This window comes from Miscanthus floridulus, chromosome 5 (genome assembly GCF_019320115.1).
Source record: "Miscanthus floridulus cultivar M001 chromosome 5, ASM1932011v1, whole genome shotgun sequence".
Taxonomy (NCBI): domain Eukaryota; kingdom Viridiplantae; phylum Streptophyta; class Magnoliopsida; order Poales; family Poaceae; genus Miscanthus; species Miscanthus floridulus.
In genome coordinates, this window is record NC_089584.1 from 104596283 (window position 1) to 104603846 (window position 7564).

Sequence of the window (7564 nt, forward strand, 5' to 3'; positions counted from 1 at the left end):
TAGCTGTCTCGTTGCGCGGAGGCTTTCGTGCTTGATTTCTTCTGGCATCATGGCCTCTTCTCCATAAAGCAGTTTGAATGGTGTGAATCCTGTTGATCTTGAGATAGATGTATTGTGTGACCAAATCACTCTGGGTAATTCATCTATCCATTTTCCTTTGCGTAGGCCCAGCAATGTTTTTGATATTGCTAAAAACACTATTTTGTTCGCTCTTTCCACAGCACCTTTGGACTCTGGGTGGTATACTGAGGTGAAGGCTAATTTTGTCCCTATGCTTTTGCAGAATTCTTTGAAGTTCTCTGAATCGAATTGTTTTCCATTGTCTACTGTCAAAATCCTCGGTACACCAAATCTGCAAATGATGTTTTGCTAGAAGAATTTTCTGATAGTTTCTGAGGTTATCTTTGCCAGCGGCTTTGCCTCTATCCATCTTGTAGAATATTCTACTACCACTACTGCGAATCTATTTCCTCCTTAGGATGGCGGTAATGGGCCGACCAGGTCCATACCCCATCTTTGTAGCGGCCATGTCGGAGGTATAAGCTGGGTCTCCGACGATGGTTTTGACTACCCTAGAGAGAATGCTTGGCATGCTTTGCATGTTCTGACTATCTGCTCTGCGTCTTGTATGTGTGTTGGCCAATAAAAGCCTTGCCTTATTGCCTTTGCTGATAATGCTCTAGAGCCAATGTGTGACCCGCAAATTCCTGAGTGTATTTCTTGAAGCAACTCTATGCCTTCGCTCTGCGATATGCACTTGAGGAGAGGCTGGACTACTCCTTTCTTGTATAGTACACCATCTATGATTGTGTAATTTCTTGCCCTGGCCTATATTCTTGCTGCTTTTGCTTCATCTTCTTCGGTGGTTTTGCCTTCTAGGAATTCTGTTATTGCCTTTCTCCAATCTTCATTTTGCAGGTGTAGTATGGGCTTTGGTGCCTTAGATGTCTCCACAGTTGCTGAAGACTTCAAGATCTAGTAAAAAGTGTTTGGTGGCAGTGGCAGGTTGTTTGCCGTAGCCTTTGCCAATTCATCTGCCTCTGCATTTTCTGATCTTGGGATGTGCTTCAGGGTGAAGCCCTCGAATCTCTGCTCCAAATTTCTAACAACGGATAGGTATTTGATGAGTTCTGGCTCTCTTGCTATGTATTCTTTCTCTACTTGGCCAGTGACCACTTGAGAATCTGTTTTGACTGTTAATGTTTTTGCCCCTAGGGCCTTTGCTTTGCTCAGCGCTAAGATCAGGCCTTCATATTCTGCTATGTTGTTTGTTGATTTGAACTCTAGCCTTGTTGCATATTTCCGTCTGATGCCGGAGGGTGCCGTTAGGATGGCGGAGGCTCCTGCTCCAGCTTGGCCCTAGGCTCCATCCATGAATGCTATTCATCCTTGAGTGGTTGGTTGTACCTTTGGCTCTGTCGGAGGTGTCCAATCTACTACAAAATCGGCTAGTGCTTGTGATTTGATTGTTGTTCTGGGGACATACGAGATACCAAACTGTGATAGCTCTGTAGCCCATTTGCCTATTCTACCGGAGGCTTCTTTGTTTCTGAGCAAGTCTTGTAGTGACATCGATGTTGGAACTGAGATTTCGTGGGCTTGGAAATAATGCTTTAGTTTTCTTGATGCCATCAGCACTGTGTAGGCAACTTTTTCCACCTTAGTGTAGTTTAGCTTGGCTCTGGACAGTGCTTCTGAGATAAAATAAACTGGCTTTTGAGTTTTGCCTGATTCTTTTTCTAACTCATGAACTAAGACTGCGCTGACTGTATGGTCGGAGGCCGCCACATACAGCAATAGGTGGCTTTCTGATTCTGGGACGGAGACCACCAGTGAGCTTGTCGGATACTCTTTCAAGTTATGAAATGCTTCCGACTACTTGGACCCCCACTCGAAGTTATCTCCGCCCCTTAGGGCTTGGAAGAAGGGTAGGCTGCGTTTTGCTAATTTTGAGATGAATCTGTTGAGCGCTGCTATTCTTCCCATCAGCTTTTGCACTTCTTTCTTGTTTTTGGGCTCTGCCATTGTCATTATTGCTCTGGTTTTGTCTGGGTTCGCTTTGATGCCTTCGCTGCTTATGATATATCCGAGCATCTTCCCTTTTGTGACTCCAAATATGCATTTTTCTGGGTTAAGGCAGAGGCCAGCTGTCCTGAGGTTGGCGAAGGTCTCCTATAAGTCGGAGACATGATCATCCTTGCTCTTGCTCATGACCACTATGTCGTCGACGTAGGCTATGATGTTTCTATCTAGTTGTGAGCCCAAAACTTCCTTTGTCATCCTGGCAAAGGTTGCACCGGCATTTTTGAGGCCCTCCGGCATTCTGGTGTAGCAATATGTCCTGAATGGAGTTGTGAAACTTGTCTTGTCTTCGTCTTCTTTTTTCATCCAGATTTGGTGATACCTAGAGAAACAGTCGAGGAGAGAGAACCTCTAGCATCTGGCTACCTTGTCGATGGAGGCATCTATTCTTAGCAATGGGAAATGATCTTTTTTGCAAGCTTTATTCAGATCTATGAAATCTATGCACATTCTCATTTTGCCATTCTTCTTTGGTACCAGTACTACGTTTGCAAGCCATTCTGAATACTTGACTTCCCTGATCACTTTTGCATCTAGCAATCTTTGCACCTCCGCCTTTGCTGCCAGGATTCTGTCCTCTGACATTTTTCTTTGTTTCTGCTTTCTTGGTCTTATGTTTTCATTGATATCCAGTTCATGCTGTATGATATCCATGCTGACTCCTTGGAGGTCGGAGGCTGACCAGGCGAAGAAATCCTTGTTTTTTACTAGAGTTTCCATGAGCTCTTCCTCCTCTGCCTTGCTTAATTCTAAGCTGATTGTTACTTTTCTGTCTGGTAACTCCTTTTCTAGAGGGGTCATCTTTGTCTCTTCTTGACCTGCCATATCTATTTTTCCTCTGGGCATATCTGGAGGCTCTAGTTCTTTGTCTGCCGACTCAACTGCATTGATATTTCTTTGGGCTTTGTAGATAGCTTTTTCTATGTTTCTTGCTTCTTTTTGGCTGCCTCGGACTGTGATAATACCATGGAGTGCTGGTATTTTCATGCACAGGTAGGCCAAATGCAGGGCTGCGTTGAATTTGGTTGTGAATCCTCTACCCAAGATGGCATTGTATGGGTAATACAGATCGACGATGTCGAAGGTTATGTACTCGGTTCTAGCATTTGCTTGGGTTCCAAATGACACTAGGAGTGAGATTTTTCTTAGTGCTTGTATCTGCTTGCCTCCAAATCCTATTAAAGGGGATTCAGAGGGCTGTAGTTGATTTGCTGAGCTTCATTTGGTCGAAGGTATTTGCGAAGATGATATCTACTGAACTGCTAGTGTCAATCAGTACTCTGCTTATCTCCCATGCTGCTATGTTGGTCTTGATTACCATTGCGTCTATGTGAGGGTAGCTCTCTAGCTGGAGATCTTCTTCTGTGAAGGTGATTGGGACTCTAGACCAATCTGTGTATTTCGTTGGGCCTTGGACTCCTACATTATTTACCTGGCGGAGGTGATCCTTTTTCTGTTTTTTTGTTTGAAACTCCATTGATGATCCTCCGGCGATTGGCAGTAGCATACCTATTGTTGGTAGTGCTCCATGAGGGTTGACTTGGTTTTCTGGGTTTGGCTCATTTTTTGGTGTTGAGGGTTGGTTGTGAGGTGGCGGTAGAGGCAGTTGCTGTATGTGCTGCTGTTGCGACAGATGCTCGAACCTATTTTGGTTTTATGACGGTTGGTTTGTTTCGAGGTAGGTTATGTGGGGAGGTTTTGGGTTTATGTAGGTCAGGCTTGCCTCCGACCTATAGTTGCTCGCCGGAGGCTGCTGCGAGGGCGCTGACCGCCATGCCGGTAGGAATTCTAGGTAGTAGGCAGAGGCCAGTGTGGAGGGATGTATTTGGTTTGCGTTTAGCGCTAGGTACATTGGACAGTACTGCTGGTGGCCAGTTGTGTAGGTGTTGTTGACCTCTCTTGCGCTCTGTTGTGCCATAGGTTGGGCAGTCTGCTTGTTCTTCATTCTTTCCTGTGTCTCTTTTGTCTTCGGACAATCTTTGGTGCTGTGCCCTGCGCTTTCATCGTGAAAAACGCAATATGGCCTGCGTTGTTTCTGGTTGTGGTTTTTGTTCTAGTTTTTGCCTTGGTAACCTTGCCAACCTTGGTTCCTGGTCTGGGTCTCCAGCCCTGCTGGCGCTACCAATTGCCCTTGTTCGGGGTAAGGTTGACCCTCGATGCTGAGCACCTGCCCCTGGCTTGGTTTCTAATTTGATGCATTCTAGTTCGTATAGCTCTTCTGGGAGTTTTTGCTGCAGTTTTGCTGTCTGTTTTGGCCCTGCTCCTCTAGCCTTTTTCGAAGGTCATTATCTGATCTGTAGTACTTCTCGAACTTGTCATACAACTGCTGTATGGAAGTTGGTTTCTTTCTTGCTAGGTGTGCTGCGAACGGCCCGATTCGGAGGCCTTTGATCGCTGCTTCAATGGCGATCTCTTCTAGGATGTCTGGTGCCTTCGCCTTTAGTTGCACGAATTTCTAGAAGTAGTCGTGTAGTGTCTCTCCCTGCATTTGTTTGCACTAGAACATATCTGTGGATGTCAGCGACTATGCTCCTAGCCCCTTGAAGTTTGCCAATATCTTGTCCTAGAGATTTTCCCAAGAATAGACCGTGCTTGGTTTGAGCATGGAATACCAAGCCAACGCGTCACCTTTGGCAGCAATAACGAATGACTTTACCAAGACGGCGTCGTCTCCGTCGGTGGAGGCTACTGCTGCCTCGTAACTCATAATAAACTGATGGGGGTCTATTTTTCTGTTGAACTTTGGTAGTGTGATTGGCTTGTACGCCGTTGGCCATGGCGATTGTTGTATGCCTTCAGAGAGTGGGGACTTGGTTTCGATAGGCCTCCACATCGCCTAAGATGGCGTCATGGTTGGGCTGATCACTGGCGGAGGCATGGTTGCAGTTGGTGTTGCTGCAGAGGCTAGGATCACGAAGGTTGACAGAGGTACTACATGCTGCATACTTAGCATCTTAGCATGTGAGACTGCCAACTGCTGCCTTATTTCTGCTGCTTGTGCTGACGCTTGAGTAGCTTGCTGGTTAGCTACGAATGTTGCTGCCATTCTGTCCCTCTCTTGTTGCGCTCTTTGCAACTATGCTTGTAGCTGTTGCAGTTCTTGCTCGAGTGTTGTACCTAAGTTTGGTTGGCCTCTGGGTCTTGGATCTCTAGATGTTGGGGTTCCAGTTGTTGACCCTAGGCATCTGCTCTGGTGCCATCCTCCGCTGGCGAGATTGCGTAGGTGCTATGAGTGGTGTGCCTAGGCCTTCCTCTCTGACCCGTGGTCGTTGCTGCTCTGGTGGTGGTTTTTCTTTTCCCTGCCATAGTTGGTTTGTCTTGGCCAAACCATGGTGGGCACCAATGTTGAGACTAGCGGTCTTAGATAGCGTGGGGGAGACAGAGGCCTCTGCCCGCCAGGCGCCGCCCTCGGGCGGAGGCTCGGGATAGGCACGACAGGTGGGCGTGTAGGAAGCTGGCATGAAAAGCTATGGTTTCATTAATTCCTCCAAACCCCCCTTGCACAGTTACAAGTGTTCCCTATTTATAGGGCTCAACTACTTCTTGACAGAATTTATTATAATGCCCCTCAACTGCTACAGTACATTCCCGGAATATTCCGCCACTAGCCTCTTGTTTGCAGGGCAATCCTGCCACACCGTCTTCAAGTAACGGGCCCCCATAAGCGACCGGCCCACTGTGCCTCAGTCTTCAGCCCAGAGGCCTAGGTTCCCGATGCTGGCCTCCGTCTTTAGGGGCGCGCCGTTGCCTTCGCAGGTCTCCACCGGTCTGGTCGAAGACATCATCCGTAGGTCTCCGCCCGGCCACGTGGGCGCCATGCTGGCGAGCTCGCGCGGACCACAGGCGCCTACGCTTAGGTACCTGCACACACTTAGGCAAGATTGTTCGTTTGATTAGTTCAGGGGTAGGGCGGCCTCCGCCCTCATCGTCGGAGATGCCCGTCAGCCGAAACGAGGCGGCGTCTACCTGAGCGGTCGGATATGTCTGTGCCTGGCCTAGGTGGAATCCACGACAAGCTCGCTGAGCCTCATACAGCACCCTACGAGCATAGCTAGGAAAGTTCCTTTAGTCAGCGCTAGATCTCCGCCCTAAGACGGTCGAAGACGCCTTGGTGACACCCCGCCGTTGGAGGCCTTTGCCACCCGCCGAGGCCGTGTTACAACAAATATAAACTTTGTAGATGACAATGAAATACTTGCTATGGAAAAATAACATTGCTAACTAGTGTTTCCAGTAGCTTAGAAATGGAACTTGAAATCAAAACTAGCTTAAAGACTTGGAAAATTCTTAAGTTTAAAAATAGTTTGATAGCACCGGGTTTGCAAATTTATTTCGAGAAATCTAGTTAAAGATTAGTACTATGTTTTAGTTCTTAGGGGTAGCCTAATATGCTCTCTTGAGCATGGTGAAGGTGGCTTGGTTCCACGATCATTCATTTAGTTTTTACCGGTGCTTTAAAATTCATGCACGACATAGCCTCGGGATGGTTGTCGCCGTGCGTGCGGTCACCGCGCGGCCACCCCACGCCATGCAGATGGCTGCGTCTCGCGAGGTAACCCTATGCCGCCATGCTGGGTTGGTCAAGCCTGCCTAGGCTTGGTTGACATTGGCCGTAGCGAGTCGTTGGCCCCGCGCCTTGCAGCCCTACCTCACGTTGCCACCACAGCCGCGTTGCGCTGCCGTCGCCTCACCGTGAAATCTGCACCCCCTACGGCTCTACACCACTGTTCGCCCTACCGGTGGCCTTGCCACTGTTGAGCGTGCGCTTAGCCTATCCGTGGCATCGACACATGGCCGTACCTGCTGTCGCCTTACCCATAAAGGCGAGGTAGTCGCTCATGCTGTGTCGATCGCAGACGCACGCATGCCTCATCCATAGCACCCACATGTGTGCATCCTAATCACGCTGCTTGTGTCCCGCCAAAGCAAGGACGAGCTGAGCTCTGACCAACCCGCTCGTCTCTCTCTTTGCTGTTGCCTTGGTGAACTGAGCCACACCATTAAAACAAGCAAGGAGAAGTCACCATCGCCCGATTCATCACGGCGTTGGCTCCATCACCTATCTGTGTAGCTACCTACCCCTACCTCGCCTTGAATGGCGCACGGTCGAGCTTCAATTTTGGAGCTTTTTCCCACCACCGTGTCGATAAGGCTGAGTTCGCCCATCACTGAGGGTAGCCTCAATCTAACCACCTCGGGCCAAATTGGCAGCACTGCTAGACTCATCTTGAACCCCTCCTCGCCATGTGCACCTAAGCCATACCCCTACCGCTGTTCCAACGCTGCTACCGTGGTTGTGTTTGCCATGGCTCATTGCTGAGCTCGCCACGCGTACGTGGCCAGCCTTGCTCTGGGTGTCTCCGGCCAAGCCATCGCCTCAGCGGGTCCTTGGTTGCCCGCCAACATGGAGAAGTCGCCTTACTTCATCTCCGATCTCTGAATCGCTGCCCATTGTTGTGCGTTAGCCCGTAGGTGAGCATCG